The sequence below is a fragment of the Thalassophryne amazonica genome, chromosome 18, assembly GCF_902500255.1.
Source record: "Thalassophryne amazonica chromosome 18, fThaAma1.1, whole genome shotgun sequence".
Lineage (NCBI taxonomy): Eukaryota > Metazoa > Chordata > Actinopteri > Batrachoidiformes > Batrachoididae > Thalassophryne > Thalassophryne amazonica.
Genome location: NC_047120.1, coordinates 52,165,629 through 52,184,708, shown reverse-complemented (window position 1 = coordinate 52,184,708; position 19,080 = coordinate 52,165,629).

Genomic DNA, 19,080 nt, shown 5'->3' with positions numbered 1-19,080 from the left:
CACATCATTTCCAAAGTGAAGGCTGTGTTGATCCGGGACGTCGTCTGACTACCAGAGAAATCGCAGAAAAGGTGGACATCGGCACTTTTGTGGCACATTCAACTGTTACAGGAGATTTTGTAATGAAAGACATGCGGAGGAATTCGTGCGTCGGCACGGAGCTGCTCATGGCGCACAACAAAAAAACACCTCCGTGTTGGAAACCATTCGTAAGATTCAGACGGCTTTCGGTGGCTTTTCAGTCGAGTGAGTATCTGAGAAATTGTGTAACAGCTGGACATGCCACAACATGTCCTGTGAGACTTCCAACACGGAGGTGTTTTTTGCCTGTCAATGGCTGCTCGGAGCGCGGCGCACCCTCTACCGCTGTGGGCCGTCTTTAATCCGGTTGTAACACTCCTTAATCCGTGTGACGCCGATAGAATCTTCACCGAAAGCCATCTGAATCTTCCGAATGGTTTCCACCTGGCTGTCTCTCACAGTTTCTGAAAAAAGTTTCATGGAGCAAAGTGGCAGTCGCTCAGCCATTTCCCTGACAATGAAAATCCGCAGGGGGGGGTGGACCAGTGCTCACTCAAAGCCTGCCCACAGGCGAATGACGCAACTGACAGGTGTGAAAAAACTCCCGCATGCGCACAAAGGTTCAAGCTTGGCTGATGCAAGCGCACGATTCAAACAATATAGTTTTTGAAAAAAATAATAAGGTCAGATACTTTTCTAACAGACCTCGTATGTGATTAGATAAATATTCCACTCATAAAAGAAAATAAACATTCACCAACAGAACTGATTGTTTTACACAAAATGAGTGTAACATGACGTTCAATGACATGACGTTCAACAATGTCATGATAATAATAAGGCACCTTTCATTAATAAAAATCTCAAAGTGCTACAGTGAAAAAAATAAAACCAAGGATAAATAAGAGAACAAAAACATAAACTCTTAAGATAAAACAGTCACCAGTATGTAATAAAACCAAAATAAATGAATAAAATAAAAGACTAAGATGCAACAGATTCAAATTATTGAGACCTGTGATAGGCCTGTCTAAACAGGCATGTCTCAAGACTTTTTTTAAAAGCTTCCACAGTTTGTGGAGCCCTCAGATGGTCAGGGAGGGAGTTCCAAATATGAGGGGCAGCTGAACAGAAGGCCCTGTCTCCCATGGTGTGAAGTTTGGTGTGAGGGGAGACGGAGAAGATTAGTGTTGTGATTAGTGTAACGGGAGGGTGTGTGGGGAGTGAGGAGGTCAGGTGAGTGGGGGGCATTGCCATGGATGCATTGATGGATGATGATAGGTGAAATGTGTTCCTGTTTGCATACTCTTGTCAGAATTCTAGATGCACTGTTTTGAATGTATTGGAGCCTTTAGAAGTATTTCCAGAGATCCCAAAGAGCAGGGAGTTACAGTAGTCAAGCCTAGAAGAGACAAAGGCATGGATGCGTTTTTCAGCATCAATGATGATGTCTGCTTGAGTGTAGTTTCAAGCTGTTGAAATGGTGCCCAAATATCCATGAGAGGAATTGAAAAGAAGTGAAATCTGTGTGGCCTAAAAGACTATCTAAGGAACAGCAGTAGGCACAGACAAATCAGTGACCCGGTGTAATGGGCCTTTCACACTGAATACTTCAGGCCAATCCGTCAACGCTTCCCAATCCGTCAGACGCATTGGCGATGCGTGATGTCAGACTCTTCGATTTGGAAGCGGCAAGGGGGTGGAGATTGCTACGTCACACTCTGGCTGTTTCCACAACCTGAAAAAAGTTCAGCAATCGTCATCTTGAATTTAGGTCACCTGAACCACAACAAAACCTTTAAAAAACAGCAGTAGAACGATTCTCCCATCACCCTGCTGGGAGAAGCTTTTTTCAGCTACCTTTCAGAGTGACGCCGACCGAGGGAGGACTGACGACTTGGTGGGATATCGATCGAACCGCGACAGCAGGCCGACCCACACGGAGAAGCTGGCTTTCAGGCATCATTCCTGGACAGAACGAGGCAGGCAGCCGGAGAGATGGAGTCCGAAATCTCCCACTTTTTGGATATATGCCAAGTCCCAGTTGCCCAGCGGAGTTTAGTTCTGCAGCTTTATCGAGGTGAGAATAAAATAAAAGTAAAACGTGACGTTTCTGCACTGCTGTGAAGCTTTCGTGATCGGCTAACGTTAGCTTAGCTTTTTAGCACAGTTGATCTGAGTGAACCCTTTAATTTGTAGATGGTCTTTCTTATTTTTACCAAATAAAGCTACAGCTTTTTTGGGAGACCACAAATTTCAACTTTAAATAACTTTTTGGGGGGGGGGGGTGGCATTTTTTCCATTGTTTTTTTTTTTCCTTTTTATATATATATATATATATATATATATATATATATATATATATATATATATATATATAGTATATATTATATATATATATATATATAAACTGGTTAGTGTTTCTTATATTAAAGATTTTTTTTTTTGTCCAGTCAGGAACATTTGCTGTGCAGACAACCAAACTTCCATTGATGAGCTGAACACTACGAAGTCCAGTCGAAAGAAAACATCTCTGCTTTTCAAATAGGACAAAAGTGTCTTCAGCAACACCACCAGAGTTCAAAGCTTGCAGAAGAGACTTCATCTGGTCCCAAGATCCAGCATAACATCACCTGCTTCTAAATAAAAGGCTCTTTCAACAGCAACTATTTTATTATTTTTAAAAAGCTGTTTCATTTTATATTTTAACAATAAATGAACGGATCATTAAAATGTCCACGAATCAAAGTCAAAGACATTTGCACAGGTAGAAGCTCTCCACTTATTGTGCTCAAATTCATATTTTAGAAATGACTCTGTCCTGGTAACATATTAAAGGCCATTACATATTTTGGCAACAATTACAAGTTGAAATGGCCATTAAAAAAATTCATCATGAGGTGTATGTCACAGAAATCCTACTTTACAATCACACTGCAGTCATTGTTAAATTATTTCCTGTTGCATTTATAATAAACATTTGTATTTATTTATTTATTTACATTTTTCTGGTTGAAATGAGATATAACAATGTACCAGACTTTAAAAATGTACAAGTTTCCATGTTATTTTATTTGTCTAAAAATAAATGTCCAAGGTTCCTTACGTTAAACAAGAAATTATCTAATCTGAAATAACAGGTGGTTTTAATTTACAGACGAAAGGTTTCTAAAGAACCATTTATTTTTATTTTTTTTAGCTATTTTAATTACAAGTGTTCTAAACTTTTTTTTTAACAAATCAGAAATTCTGAGGTAACAAACAACAAAAACAACAACAAAAAACATTTCCAAGGATTTTTCTTCAGAAAAACTGCTCTATAAATGAACAGTCCTGTGACACGTTTCTGTTTTTGTACAGATCAGTGGTTTCTGCACCAATCCATTTTGTATAGATCAGTGGTTTTTGCAGCAATCCGTTTTGTATAGATCAGTGGTTTCTTGCCACTAGTCTTCTGTGTTTTGGCCCGACGCGTTGTTCCTATTGGACAACGCGAAGCTACGTCACAGCTCAGCGTGTCAAAAGTTGGATTGGATTGAACTTTGACCGCATCAGCCTGCCGACAAGCCGCAATGCATGCTTCCGTCAGAAGCGTTGGTTTAGCTCGGCTTTTGACGCAGTGCTTCTGACGCATTTAAAAAGCAATGCGTCTCACTGAAAATAATGCTTTTTAGACCAATTTTTGACGCATTTGGCGCTTCCCGACGTACTCAGTGTGAAAGGCCCATAATCCTGGTAATTACCCCTCAGAGAACACGGCCTCTGGACAGGAACCAAATCATTGATGCTTTCCCCTTAACCACAACAATAGGTCCATTGTGCTGTTATGAAGGCATTCAATGGTAGGTGAAAAGATTTTCTCTCTGCCTGCTGTTGGCATTTTTTCCTTTAGGTTACAGGCTACATGTGGAGGTCTGTGAATATTGTATTGAACAGTAGCCTAGGTTTGTGTGTGTGTGATTTTCATCATTCTGTATGTCATTAGTGCCTGTCATAGATGAGAATGTGACTATGTGTGCGTATGCTTGTGAATGTGGCAGAGGTTTAGCAGAGAGCCGTCACGACACAGGAGCCCATAGAACACTCATAAAAATTCCAAGCTCCCCAACAGCACCTGCAGAAAAATATCTCTGGAGCCCGCCACTGCCGTAAGGCAGCAGGCCGTCTCTCCAACAGCGGTCAGGGAGCGGAGTAATCCATCAAATGTGAAAATCCATCAAATCCATCAAATCTGAAACAGTAATTCTCTAACAGATCACATCAATACTTTCATGTGGTTAACTTCACCCATTTCGGTGGCGGCACGCAGTTTTCTCTCAATGTGAGCTAAACATCACTAACAGCTAGCAGAGCGTGCAGGCGGTGTTCTGAAGAATTGTGTCTCGAAAGTTCCGCATCCCGACAATACTCCGCATGTGCCGTTGCGCACAGGAGTACAGGAATGACATTCAACAATAATGACATCGGTCAGAACGCGGAGTAATACATATTTGGCCACCAGTCTATTGTTTGTATATTTCACAGATATATTATACGCTGTTATGTCACACGATTAACCATCAGATTTGTGGATAAAGGTAATTGGATTCGAATTACACTCATCAACACTATTTTTCTTGCATTGAGTTTTCAATGGATTTTAGGTAATTTGGGGGGCACTGAATCCAAATCTGGTGTTAGTTTTTGTCAATCACATCATGTATTTTAGATATGAAAACATATTTCTCGTATCAAGCATTGAAGCAAAAGCTGCATTCTGCGGTGAATGAGTGCTTTTGCGTAATCCATCAATACGAAACATGCAGCATTGCAAAACAAAAAAACAAAAAAAAAAACTGATGTGATAGAAAAATTCTGAGCTCAGATTCAGCACCCCAAAATGACCCTAAATCAGTTCTCAAAGTCCATGCAAGAAAAAAAAGAATGTTGACCAGTGTTATGCATTGAAATTGGTCCAATATATATCTTTACCCATACATACTGTTCATGAATTTTTCAGAGTGTTTTCTGCTTATGGTTGATATGGTGTTTATGGCTGATGTTGTTTTTGCTGCTTCTGTTGTGTTTCCTGCAGATGTAGTATTTCCCACTGTCTATGTGTTTTCCGCTGTTGGAGGTGCTGCTGTTACATTTCCAGGACTAAAGCTGCTGTCTGGATCAGTACCACTGGACATGATGTCTTAAGGACATATTTTCTCCTCAAACTTGTCTGTGATTCATGACTCAAAGATGATGCTGCAAATGGCCGCCATGGTACTGAGCTCTCTACGTACTTTGTGAGTTTTGTGGGGAGTTTTGCACTCTGCCCTCCTCTTTGGTCACTTACACCAGGGAAGACCTCATAAACATTGGACTGTCATCTTTTGGTATTTTTTCACGGTTTTCAACAAACCTGGGGTTTTTTCAGATGTTTTGGTTGGAGGAGCAGCAGCTGTGTATGGCGTTTACAGGAAACACCAGCAGGGAAAACGAGCAGGCACGCTTGTGAAATTGTGATGGTGAGGGTGCGCACAGCGCTCTTGTCTGTTCACCTTGCCAACGTCCGCTCTCTGTCAAACAAGATTGATATATTGCTGCTCCTGAACAGGAAAAAAAACTCAGGCTTTGGCAGATCCGCCGCATTGTGTTTCACTGAAACCTAGCTCGGTAAACATATCCCCGATAGAGCTTTGCACCTGCCGGACTGCCAGCTGCTGTGTGCGGGTCACGTAACGGAGCTCTCTGGGATAACAGGGGGGGGGGGGGGGGGGACATGCTTTTATATAAACCAAGGTTGGTGTACAGATGTCATAGTGTTAAGGAGGATGTGCAGCCCTCAGCCAGAAAAATTTATTCATAAACTGTCGCCCGTCCTATTCACTGCCAGAGTTCTCCTCATTTGTGCTGGTCAGTGTTTATATTCCACCTCAGGGGGGCATAACGGAGGCACAGCAGCAGCTCGCTGACCAGATCGCAGATGGTGGAGAGAAAATATCCAGACTGCCTGCTCATCATTCTGAGGATTTTACAGAGCAAATCTCAGCCAAGAACTGCAAATACAGACAGTACATCATGTGTCTGAAAGGGTTTTCCCAAATTTTCCCGGCTTAATGTGGGGAGGGAACTCAGAAGACTCAAAACTGACAGAAAACAGACTTCGATTTTAGATGTCATATTGAAAGATACCTTCACTAAACAGAGAGTTGCTACAACAGCTTGCAAGCTGTCACACACACAGCACTCTGCCTCGCCTCTTCCGCCTCTCAGCTCCTGGAAAAATGTTGCATTTGACATCTACGTGCGTTGACTGCTCGTGCGGTATATAAACGATATGTGTAAAACTAAAACAGTGTTTTGTCTGTGTAGCATGGTAAACTAAAGAACAGCATGCACCATGGCGTCCCAGAGGAGATATGAAGTTATCAAATAGACCAAGAACATGGCCATGAGACATACTGCAACATGTCCCGTCAGGGATGTGAACATTCTTGACCACTGCTGCACCACAATAAAGGATACCTTATTGCTCTGTTCCCGTGCAGCTTTGGGTCTCTCCGATCACTGTCTGATCCACCTCATTCCTACCTACATGCAGAAATTAATATCTTCAAAGGCTGTAATGAAGACACAAAAGAATCAAATCAAATCAACTTTATTTATAAGCACTTTAAAACAACAGCTACAGCTGAAACCAAGTGCTGTAGATGAGGAGACATAAAAAGCAACAAACCACAAAGTACAAATAACAAAAAACAAGCCCAAAAAATTAAAACTGAAACAAGTAAAATCAGTTAAAACAATCAAAACAGACTGAGATCTCATTCCAGGTTTAAAGCCAGTGCATAAAAGTGGGTTTAAGATTGGTTTTAAAAACAGAAAGTGAAGAGGCCTGCCTGATGTGGTGCGGTAGATCGTTCCACATCTTTGGAGCCACAACAGGAAAAAGCTCGGTCCCCTCTGAGCATACGCTTGCACCTCGGCACCTCCAGGAGGAGCTGATCGGCTGACCGGAGGTGGCGAGCAGGGGCGTAAAGATGAAGCAGCTCAGAGAGGTACGGCGGGGCAAGACCATTTAAAGATTTAAAAACAAAAAAAAGAATCTTAAATATATTCTAAAATGCACAGGCAGCCAATGGAGGGAGCCCAGGACAAGTGTAATGTGCTCCCTCTTACGTGCACCAGTTAGCAGACGGGCAGCAGCATTCTGATCTAGCTGGAGACGTGCAAGGGAGGACTGGCTAATTCCGTATTAAAGTGCATTACAGTAATCCAGCCGGGAGGCAAAGCATGGATTGCTGTTTCAAAGTGCTGCTGTGCAAGACAGAGGTGATTTAGAATTCCAGTTTTAAGGGTGCTTAGCACATTTTAAAAAATTTTAAAATCTAGATGTCCAGAAATACAATTTCCCATGATTTCAGAGTGAAAACATTGTAACTTAGGAGCAGGTCTGAAATATTCAGAGACTGAGTAAAGTATTTTATCCTTGTTTTTATATTAGTCTTATGAGCTTATAGTTATTGAAGATTTTTTATTTCATCTTAACAGATTATTATGTCATAGTACTTAGTACAGAACACTCACACTGGTATCACTTTTCAATTACATTTAGACAGTTTTAGGCATTACATAGATTGTGTTTTAGTTTTGGCTGTTCATTTATTTATTCTACAAACTCATTGACGTCTTGTTTTTTCTGGCAGCACGCACATCCACGTTGTAAGTCATAAAAATACAGTAGTTGCAGTTGTTCTGATCAGTGAGGTTTAGTGCCGTGTGCAGGAGGACCTGGTTTAGCACAGCTACAGCAGCACTCCACTATAAGGCTGGATGGAGAACACAGATGGTACACTGCACATAAATGGGTTCAGGATAAGAAATATATGAATATGAATTATTTATTGAATTAACAGCAAAGCGTAGAAAGGACAGACAAGATCTAATGAAGTCCTTAAAAGTAAGAAAAATAAAAATGTGTGACTTAAAAGTCAGAATTCATACCAAAACACCAGTAACACAAGTAAGACACCTCCACAGTCTGATACACATATTCAATTTACCCTGAGCTTCAATTTCCATCCTTTGCTATTCTCAGTGTCCATATCTACTATCACATAAGGTCTATAGAGTGCACAAACCTCACCTGAAGCTTTTTTTGCTTTTGAAAAAAATGCTCTGATATCCATCACTGCACTGCAGGCTGGTTTGCCACTTACTGCCAACAAATAAAAATACAGTCATCCACAGTCCACGATTGCTTTTCCTTAGCCCATTGTAACCTTGTTTTTTTTCTGTTTAGGTGTTAATGATGGCTTTCGTTAGCTTTTCTGTATGTAAATCCCATTTCCATTAGGCGGGTTCTTACAGTTCGGTCACAGACGTTGACTCCAGTTTCCTCCCATTCGGTCCTCATTTGTTTTGTTGTGCATTTTTCGATTTTTGAGACATATTGCTTTAAGTTTTCTGTCTTGACGCTTTGATGTCTTCCTTGGTCTACCAGTATGTTTGCCTTTAACAACCTTCTCATGTTGTTTGTATTTGGGTCCAGAGTTTAGACACAGCTGACTGTGAACAACCAACTCTTTTGCAGCACTGCATGATGATTTACTCTCTTTAAGAGTTTGATAATCCTCTCCTTTGTTTCAATTGACATATCTCGTGTTTGGAAGCCATGATTCATGTCAGTCCACTTGGTGCAACAGCTCTCCAAGGTGTGTTCACTCTTTTAGATGCAGACTAACGAGCAGATCTGATATGATGCAGGTGTTAGGTTTGGGGATGAAAATTACAGAGTGATTCCATAATTTTTTCCTCAGAATTGAGTGATTCCATATTTTTTTCCTCTGCTTGGTCTAAAAAAGTAACCGTTACTGACTGCCACAATCTTTTTTCTTGATTCTTATAGTGTTTCTTAAAGCCAGAAAGTTGCCATTTGAAATGAGTTTAGTTTTGTGTCATGTCTGTGATGTGCTTTTTTTCTACAAATTAAACAACTGAATGAACATCCTCCGAGGCTGGTGATTCCATAATTTTTGCCAGGGGTTGTAGTTAGGTGAGTAAAATAAGCACTTTTCAGAAAGTTGCACTTGCTCTTCATATTCAGAGACATAAACTGTGAATAAATACCTTGCAATGTGACAGTCACCTGGCAATCACTTGACAGCACGGCTGGGCGAGGTTACCACCAGCGCTCACAAGGACAGTGCCTCTGCTAAATCAGCGCCACCCGCAGCAGCACCACGTGACACAAACATGCCAGAGCAGACGCAGTTGCAGACGGAGAGAGAGAGAGAGAGAGAGAGAGAGAGAGAATGTAGGTGCGCTTCGTGGATTGGAACCATTTGCCCAAGAAGGTGAGATGATCAAATTACTGTGTTCTTGTAATACATATTTGGCATAATGCTTGAAATAGGTTGTTAAAAAAATAGTAGTATAGAAGTATATATAAATATTATACAACGAGATTTTGAGGTGCAACTCCAAAAATGCAAGCTTGAGCTGAAAGCTGCAAGAATGGCAGAGCAAGAATGCAAGCTTGAGCAGAATCGCAAACTGCCGGTTACTCTGGTACTGGCACATTCTGATCTAATGACTGCAATAAGAAACACATATGAAACATAAGAACAAGTACGTAAGAAAAGGTGGCCTAATAGAGTTGTAAATTACCCCAGCAGTGCCATTTGGCACCCTCCGGTCAGAATAGGAGGTGGGAGAAAAGGCTGGGTTTTCGAGTGTTTGGCACTGCATAGGATTACACCTCATCGTCACACCAACACACACATGAGCACACAGATGATCACAACTAGATTTACTGTTCCAGCTGAAATTTACCAAAAGATACCAAAATAGAAGTTACATAACACTTGCACATAATATACTGCTGCACAGTTTTAACTTAGTTTTGTATTTGTCAAAAGTCAGTTGGCTTAAAAAAAATTGAAAGTAAACCTAACAGGCTGCACTCTGTAACACTTTCTGACAAAAACAAGAGAATTTTAAATCAAAAATTATTTGATGTAGTTAGAATTGCTGTGTGGAAATTGTTCCCAAACTTCTCGTTTAAAGTAAATTTCTTGAGATTTTTTTCAGTTGATATATTTAATTTACTTATGATTATTTTTATTCTTCATGTTGAGCCAAATCATCATCAGTTTTGTGTCACACTTGGCCAGATGTTAAAATAGCCACAATTTACACTATTGCATAGTCTATTTATCTTTGATTTCATGTCAAGTTGTATTTTTATTGACTTGCTTGTTGTGTGGGCCGCTGAAGAGGAGGTACTGCTGGCCCACCACCACCACATGGCGCCCTGCTTGAAATGCGGGCTTCAAGCACGAGAGGGCGTCAGAGCAACTGGGAGTGACAGCTGTCACTCATCATCAGCACCAGCTGTCACTCATCCACGACCCATCACCATCAACATAAAGGCCGGACTGCAACTCCACCTCCCCGCCGAGAAATCAGCTACCATAGAGGTAATTTCTCTGCGGAATCTAAACTGAGTCATAGTCTGATCTCTTTTGCAGCTGTTTTCCTGTGGTGTTTCCTTGTCTGCTGGATTGGCGTTTGGTGTGAATAGCGATGGCTTCGCCTCACACCCCAACCAGATAAGTGGTTAAACAGGAGCTGCACGAGTGTGTTATTGGAGGTGGAGGTTCTCCCTCCCTAAGGAACACAGACTGAGGGATTACTGAGTGTGCGAACTCACACTCATCTGTACTGTTTCTGTTCTCTGCCAGCAGTACCAGGTCTGACAGCTGGAGATGGTGGCCACCTGGGGGACCCAGGACTTGGCGGCTCCGGTGTTCTTCAGATCCGTTGGCGGTGGAAGCCGTGTGGGATCCGGCTCTTTTCTGGACGGACATCTCCTATCATCGAACCTGTCCACACGTCACTCAACGTATAATTGACTGTATTTCCAAACCTGTTATTGTCTGTATTCCATTGTGCACATCATAACATTAAATTGTTACTGTTTTGGCTTATCCATTGCCCGTTCATTTACGCCCCCTGTTGTGGGTCCGTGTTTCCTACACTTTCACAATATTGCTAGTGTTATTCCTGCACCTATGGTGTTGCTAACTCCACAATTATTTTAATTTTCTCCATTTTAATAGTCATTAAATCTGTGCAGAACAATTTCACATCACTTGAACCATAAAAAAAATATATATATGTATGTTCATTGCCACAATAAACAAACAGGTTTTGACCTTTGTGAGCAATGACGCAGGAGTTTGCACGTACTGTGCATTCCATTTCAGAACTTCCTTGTATGAGATCCAAGCCTAACTACACCATTGCCAAGACTAAATGACTTGGCAATAAAAACTTTTTGTTTGCTTGTAATTTTAAGAAACAGTTGATAATTTGACAAAATAAACACTGGGGAGTTACAGTGAGGCAAATAAATATTTGAAGTTTTCCCACCTACAAGAATAGAGAGGTATGTAATTTTTATTGTCGGTACACTTCAACTGTAAAAAGTAAGTCCCTTCGGCTGCTTCCTTGTTTTGTACTCGGGGTCGCCACAGCAAATCCAAGGTGGATCTGCATGTTGAATTGGCACAAATTTTACACCGGATGCCCTCCCTGACGCAACTCCACATTACATGGAGAAATGTGGTAGGGGTGGGATTTGAACTGGAAGCTTCCGCACTGAAACCAAGTGCATTAACAGTACACTTCAACTGTGACAGACAGAATCTAATAATAATAATAATAATAATAATAAAACACAATGTATGATTTTTAAATGATTAATTTGCATTTTATTGCATGAAACAAGAATTTGATCACCTACCAACCAGCAAGAATTCTGGCTCTCACAGATCTGTTAGTCTTTTAAGAAGCCCTCCTATTCTGCACTGTATTAATTACACTTGTTTGAAATGATTACCTGTATAAAAGACACCTGTCCACACACAATCAATCACACTCCAACCTATCCACCATGGCCAAGACCAAAGAGACGTCTAAGGCTGGGCTTACACTGGTTGAGTTTTGGCCCTTTTTCAGCTGATTATTCACTCGTGCGAGTATTTTTGCATCGCGCCGAGTTTCAGCTTAAACGTGCGTCCTGCATCGTGCAGTCTACATGGAGTAACGAGCTGCCTTTAACATCTCACGACCACCTCCCGATCGGGAATTGTATGGTCGGATGAAAATCAAACCTGTTTGATATTTTGGTCGGCCGTCGTGGCTCATGAGGGTTTCCGCGCTTTTGAAGCAGCGCTACAAGCGTCTACACACTGATTACCTCGCACACTGTCCATGAGCAAACACCGGAGAGAGCAAACAGTGATCTCATGTAAAGTCTTGTGTTTTTTTTTGTTTTTTTTGTTTTTTTACTGCCTTCCCTCGCAATAACCTAATATCATATTAAAGTTCATACCTATCAGCGCGCACAGTGAGTGGAATCAGGTGGTGGGAGACTGAACGTATATGACAGACAACAGGATTTACGACAGATGAGGGATAAGTTGCTACACCTTGCACAGCTGTAAGACTCCGTATAAAATATAGTTTATTTATACAACAGTTTAAGTAGCAACACCTGTTATGAATGTTTGTTTTCTTTTTTACCGTCCTCTCATGAATCATGTTGCTGTTTGCTGTGTGTGCGCACACGTGCATATGCGTTGCGTCTCCCCCCACCTGATTTCACTCACTATGCGCGCTGATAGGCATGAAATCATTTTTTAAACAGAAAAAAAACTACTGTTACGTTTTGCTTCTGGAAAACACGAGCCCGACGTGTGGTTTTTGAACGTACAATGTGAGCAGTCAGATTGCATCAGAGTATCGGGCCGTACAGTGTGAGAACATGAATAGTGCGCTCTGAACCTTTAAACCTTGCGGTTTTGTCACAGTTTGAGCTGGAGAAAAGTGCAACAATTGAAAATATCGCATAGTGTATGGCCAGCCTAAGGACACCAGGGACAAAACTGTAGACCTGCACAAGGCTGGGATGGGCTACATGACAGTAGCTTGGTGAGAAGGCAACAGCTGTTTGTGTAATTATGGTGGAATGATATCTGAGGTCTGGCTCACACAGACCTCGAGAGGCTGTAACCTCTACTGGTGGTTGGCTCTCACTGCAGTATTGTATCACTTCCTGTTCCGGAGCACAGCAGTGTTTAGCTGTTTAATCTGCGCAGTTGATTGATCTAGTTAACTAGATAACGATTTGTTTCACAGTGTAATCTTCACGTGCCTTAACTAAAGCACTCCCTCTGCTGAATCACCTCTAAATTATTTACACATTATTCACTTTGCGTGTTTTTAGGAATCTGCTAGCTTAGCGCAGCTACTAGCTCTTAGCCGGTTTAGCATGGCGGCTTCTCCTGTGTCTCCCGCACTTTTCTGCTCTGGGTGTGAAATGTTTAGTTATTCCTCGGCCTCCTTTAGCAGTAATGGTACTTGTAATAAGTGTAGCTTATTCGTAGCTTTGGAGGCCAGGCTGGGCGAATTGGAGACTCGGCTCCGCACCTTGGAAAATTCTACAGCTAGCCAGGCCCCTGTAGTCGGTGCAGACCAAGGTAGCTTAGCTGCCATTAGTTCCCTCCCGGCAGATCCCGAGCAGCCGGGAAAGCAGGCCGACTGGGTGACTGTGAGGAGGAAGCGTAGTCCTAAACAGAAGCCCCGTGTACACCGCCAACCCGTTCACATCTCTAACCACTTTTCCCCACTCGGCGACACACCCGCCGAGGATCAAACTCTGGTTATTGGCGACTCTGTTTTGAGAAATGTGAAGTTAGCGACACCAGCAACCATAGTCAATTGTCTTCCGGGGGCCAGAGCAGGCGACATTGAAGGAAATTTGAAACTGCTGACTAAGGCTAAGCGTAAATTGGTAAGATTGTAATTCATGTCGGCAGTAATGACACCCAGTTACGCCAATCGGAGGTCACTAAAATTAATATTGAATCGGTGTGTAACTTTGCAAAAACAATGTCGGACACTGTAGTTTTCTCTGGGCCCCTCCCCAATCAGACCGGGAGTGACATGTTTAGCCGCATGTTCTCCTTGAATTGCTGGCTGTCTGAGTGGTGTCCAAAAAATGAGGTGGGCTTCATAGATAATTGGCAAAGCTTCTGGGGAAAACCTGGTCTTGTTAGGACAGACGGCATCCATCCCACTTTGGATGGAGCAGCTCTCATTTCTAGAAATCTGGCCAATTTTCTTAAATCCTCCAAACTGTGACTATCCAGGGTTGGGACCAGGAAGCAGAGTTGTAGTCTTACACACCTCTCTGCAGCTTCTCTCCCCCTGCCATCCCCTCATTACCCCCCCCCCGTAGAGACGGTGCCTGCTCCCAGACCACCAACAACCAGTAAAAATCTATTTAAGCATAAAAATTCAAAAGAAAAAAATAATATAGCACCTTCAACTGCACCACAGACTAAAACAGTTAAATGTGTCTATTAAACATTAGATCTCTCTCTTCTAAGTCCCTGTTAGTAAATGATATAATAATTGATCAACATATTGATTTATTCTGCCTTACAGAAACCTGGTTACAGCAGGATGAATATGTTAGTTTAAATGAGTCAACACCCCCGAGTCACACTAACTGCCAGAACGCTCGTAGCACGGCCCGAGGCGGAGGATTAGCAGCAATCGTCCACTCCAGCTTATTAATTAATCAAAAACCCAGACAGAGCTTTAATTCATTTGAAAGCTTGTCTCTTAGTCTTGTCCATACCAAATTGGAAGTCCCAAAAACCAGTTTTATTTGTTGTTATCTATCGTCCTCCTGGTCGTTACTGTGAGTTTCTCTGTGAATTTTCTGACCTTTTGTCTGACTTAGTGCTTAGCTCAGATAAGATAATTATAGTGGGCGATTTTAACATCCACACAGATGCTGAGAATGACAGCCTCAACACTGCATTTAATCTATTGTTAGACTCGATTGGCTTTGCTCAAAATGTAAATGAGTCCACCCACCACTTTAATCATACCTTAGATCTTGTTCTGACTTATGGTATGGAAATTGAAGACTTAACAGTATTCCCTGAAAACCCCTTCTGTCTGATCATTTCTTAATAACATTTACATTTACTCTGATGGACTACCCAGCAGTGGGGAATAAGTTTCATTACAGTAGAAGGTCTTTCAGAAAGCGCTGTAACTAGGTTTAAGGATATGATTCCTTCTTTATGTTCTCCAATGCCATATACCAATACAGGGCAGAGTAGCTACCTAAACTCTGTGAGTGAGATAGATTATCTCATCAATAGTTTATATCCTCATTGAGGACAACTTTGGATGCTGTAGCTCCTCTGAAAAAAGAGAGCCTTAAATCAGAAGTGCCTGACCTCCGTGGTATAACTCACAAACTCGCAGCTTAAAGCAGATAACCCATAAGTTGGAGAGGAAATGGCGTCTGACTAATTTAGAAGATCTTCACTTAGCCTGGAAAAAGAGTCTGTTGCTCTATAAAAAAGCCCTCCATAAAGCTAGGACATCTTACTACTCATCACTAATTGAAGAAAATAAGAACAACCCCAGGTTTCTTTTCAGCACTGTAGCCAGGCTGACAAAGAGTCAGAGCTCTATTGAGCCGAGTATTCCTTTAACTTTAACTAGTAATGACTTCATGACTTTCTTTGCTAATAAAATTTTAACTATTAGAGAAAAAATTACTCATAACCATCCCAAAGACATATCGTTCTCTTTGGCTGCTTTCAGTGATGCCGGTATTTGGTTAGACTCTTTCTCTCCGATTGTTCTGTCTGAGTTATTTTCATTAATTACTTCCTCCAAACCATAAACATGTCTATTAGACCCCATTCCTACCAGGCTGCTCAAGGAAGCCGTACCATTAATTAATGATTCGATCTTAAATATGATCAGTCTGTCTTTATTAGTTGGCTATGTACCACAGGCTTTTAAAGTGCCAGTAATTAAACCATTACTTATAAAGCCATCACTTGACCCAGCTATCTTAGCTAATTATAGGCCAATCTCCAACCTTCCTTTTCTCTCAAAAATTCTTGAAAGGGTAGTTGTAAAACAGCTAACTGATCATCTGCAGAGGAATGGTCTATTTGAAGAGTTTCAGTCAGGTTTTTGAATTCATCATAGTACAGAAACAGCATTAGCGAAGGTTACAAATGATCTTCTTATGGCCAGTGGACTCATCTCTGTGCTTGTTCTGTTAGACCTCAGTGCTGCTTTTGATACTGTTGACCATAAAATTTTATTACAGAGATTAGAGCATGCCATAGGTATTAAAGGCACTGTGCTGTGGTGGTTTGAATCATATTTATCTAATAGATTACAATTTGTTCATGTAAATGGGGAATCTTCTTCACAGACTAAGGTTAATTATGGAGTTCCACAAGGTTCTGTGCTAGGAACCAATTTTATTCACTTTATACATGCTTCCCTTAGGCAGTATTATTAGACAGAATTGCTTAAATTTTCATTGTTACGCAGATGATACTCAGCTTTATCTATCCATGAAGCCAGAGGACACACACCAATTAGCTAAACTGCAGGATTGTCTTACAGACATAAAGACATGGATGACCTCTAATTTCCTGCTTTTAAAACTCAGATAAAACTGAAGTTATTGTACTTGGCCCCACAAATCTTAGAAACATGGTGTCTAACCAGATCCTTACTCTGGATGGCATTACCCTGACCTCTAGTAATACTGTGAGAAATCTTGGAGTCATTTTTGATCAGGATATGTCATTCAATGCGCATATTAAACAAATATGTAGGACTGCTTTTTTGCATTTGCGCAATATCTCTAAAATTAGAAAGGTCTTGTCTCAGAGTGATGCTGAAAAACTAATTCATGCATTTATTTCCTCTAGGCTGGACTATTGTAATTCATTATTATCAGGTGGTCTTAAAAGTTCCCTGAAAAGCCTTCAGTTAATTCAAAATGCTGCAGCTAGAGTACTGATGGGGACTAGAAGGAGAGAGCATATCTCACCCGTATTGGCCTCTCTTCATTGGCTTCCTGTTAATTCTAGAATAGAATTTAAAAATCTTCTTCTTACTTATAAGGTTTTGAATAATCAGGTCCCATCTTATCTTAGGGACCTCATAGTACCATATCACCCCAATAGAGCGCTTCGCTCTCAGACTGCAGGCTTACTTGTAGTTCCTAGGGTTTGTAAGAGTAGAATGGGAGGCAAAGCCTTCAGCTTTCAGGCTCCTCTCCTCTGGAACCAGCTCCCAATTCAGATCAGGGAGACAGACACCCTCTCTACTTTTAAGATTAGGCTTAAAACTTTCCTTTTTGCTAAAGCTTACAGTTAGGGCTGGATCAGGTGACCCTGAACCATCCCTTAGTTATGCTGCTATAGACTTAGACTGCTGGGGGGTTCCCATGATGCACTGAGTGTTTCTTTCTCCTTTTGCTCTGTATGCACCACTCTGCATTTAATCATTAGTGATTGATCTCTGCTCCCCTCCACAGCATGTCTTTTTCCTGATTCTCTCCCTCAGCCCCAACCAGTCCCAGCAGAAGACTGCCCCTCCCTGAGCCTGATTCTGCTGGAGGTTTCTTCCTGTTAAAAGGGAGTTTTTCCTTCCCACTGTCACCAAGTGCTTGCTCACAGGGGGTCGTTTTGACAGTTGGGGTTTTTCTGTAATTATTGTATGGCTTTGCCTTGCAATATGAAGCGCCTTGGGGCAACTGTTTGTTGTGATTTGGCGCTATATAAATGAAATTGATTTGATTTGATTTGATTTGATATCGCTATGGAGATAAAACAGATTCTGTGGAGATGTTCAAGTCTAGACCTAAAGGACATGTCACATGTTTTTTAACATCCCAGTTAGAAACACAGCATCAAAGTATTCATGACTGTAAGTCTCTCTGCACATATGCGATTGTAATTAGTGGCCTGTGATGTTTTTTTTATTCCTCTCCCTGAGCGAGATAACAAGTGCATTTCCGGAAAACGACTCACTCAGCAATTCTCAGCAATTCTCGGCATGTAACGTACATAAAGGAATGAGCAGAAACATCTGATGGCAAGAATGCAAGCTTGAGCAGAAAGCTCAAACTGCCGGTTACTCTGGTACTGGCACATTCTGATCTAATGACTGCACATAAGAAACACATATGAAACATAAGAACAAGTACGTAAGAAAAGGTGGCCTAATGAGTTGTAAATTACCCCAGCAGTGCCATTTGGCACCCTCCGGTCAGAAGAGGAGGTGGGAGAAAAGGCTGGGTTTTCGAGTGTTTGGCACTGCATCTGATCACACCTCATCTTCACACCAACACACACATGAGCACACAGATGATCACAACTAGATTTACTGTTCCAGCTGAAATTTACCAAAAGGTACCAAAATAGAAGTTACATAACACTTGCACATAATATACTGCTGCACAGTTTTAACTTAGTTTTGTATGTCAAAAGTCAGTTGGCTTAAAAAATTGAAAGTAAACCTAACAGGCTGCACTCTGTAACACTTTCTGACAAAAACAAGAGAATTTTAAATTAAAAATTATTTGATGTAGTTAGAATTGCTGTGTGGAAATTGTTCCCAAACTTCTCGTTTAAAGTAAATTTCTTGAGATTTTTTTCAGTTGATATATTTAATTTACTTATGATTATTTTTATTCTTCATGTTGAGCCAAATCATCAACAGTTTTGTGTCACACTTGGCCAGATGTTAAAATAGCCACAATTTACACTATTGCATAGTCTATTTATCTTTGATTTCATGTCAAGTTGTATTTTTATTGACTTGCTAGTGTTAATACTGCACCTATGGTGACTCCACAATTATTTTAATTTTCTCCATTTTAATAGTCATCAAATCTGTGCAGAACAATTTCACATCACTTGAACCATAAAAAAGCAAAACATGTATGTTCATTGCCACAATGAACATACGTGTTTTGACCTTTGTGAGCAATGACGCAGGAGTTTGCACGTACTGTGCATTCCATTTCAGAACTTCCTTGTATAGAGGCTTTTCAGGTTTCAAATCCTGCAAAACCTCGGAGAGTTTGCCGTGCTGCAAGATCTCAGTAACATTGAGAACTGCATTGATACGCTTTGATCACGCTTCACTTTAACTGCTATACACGGACAACAC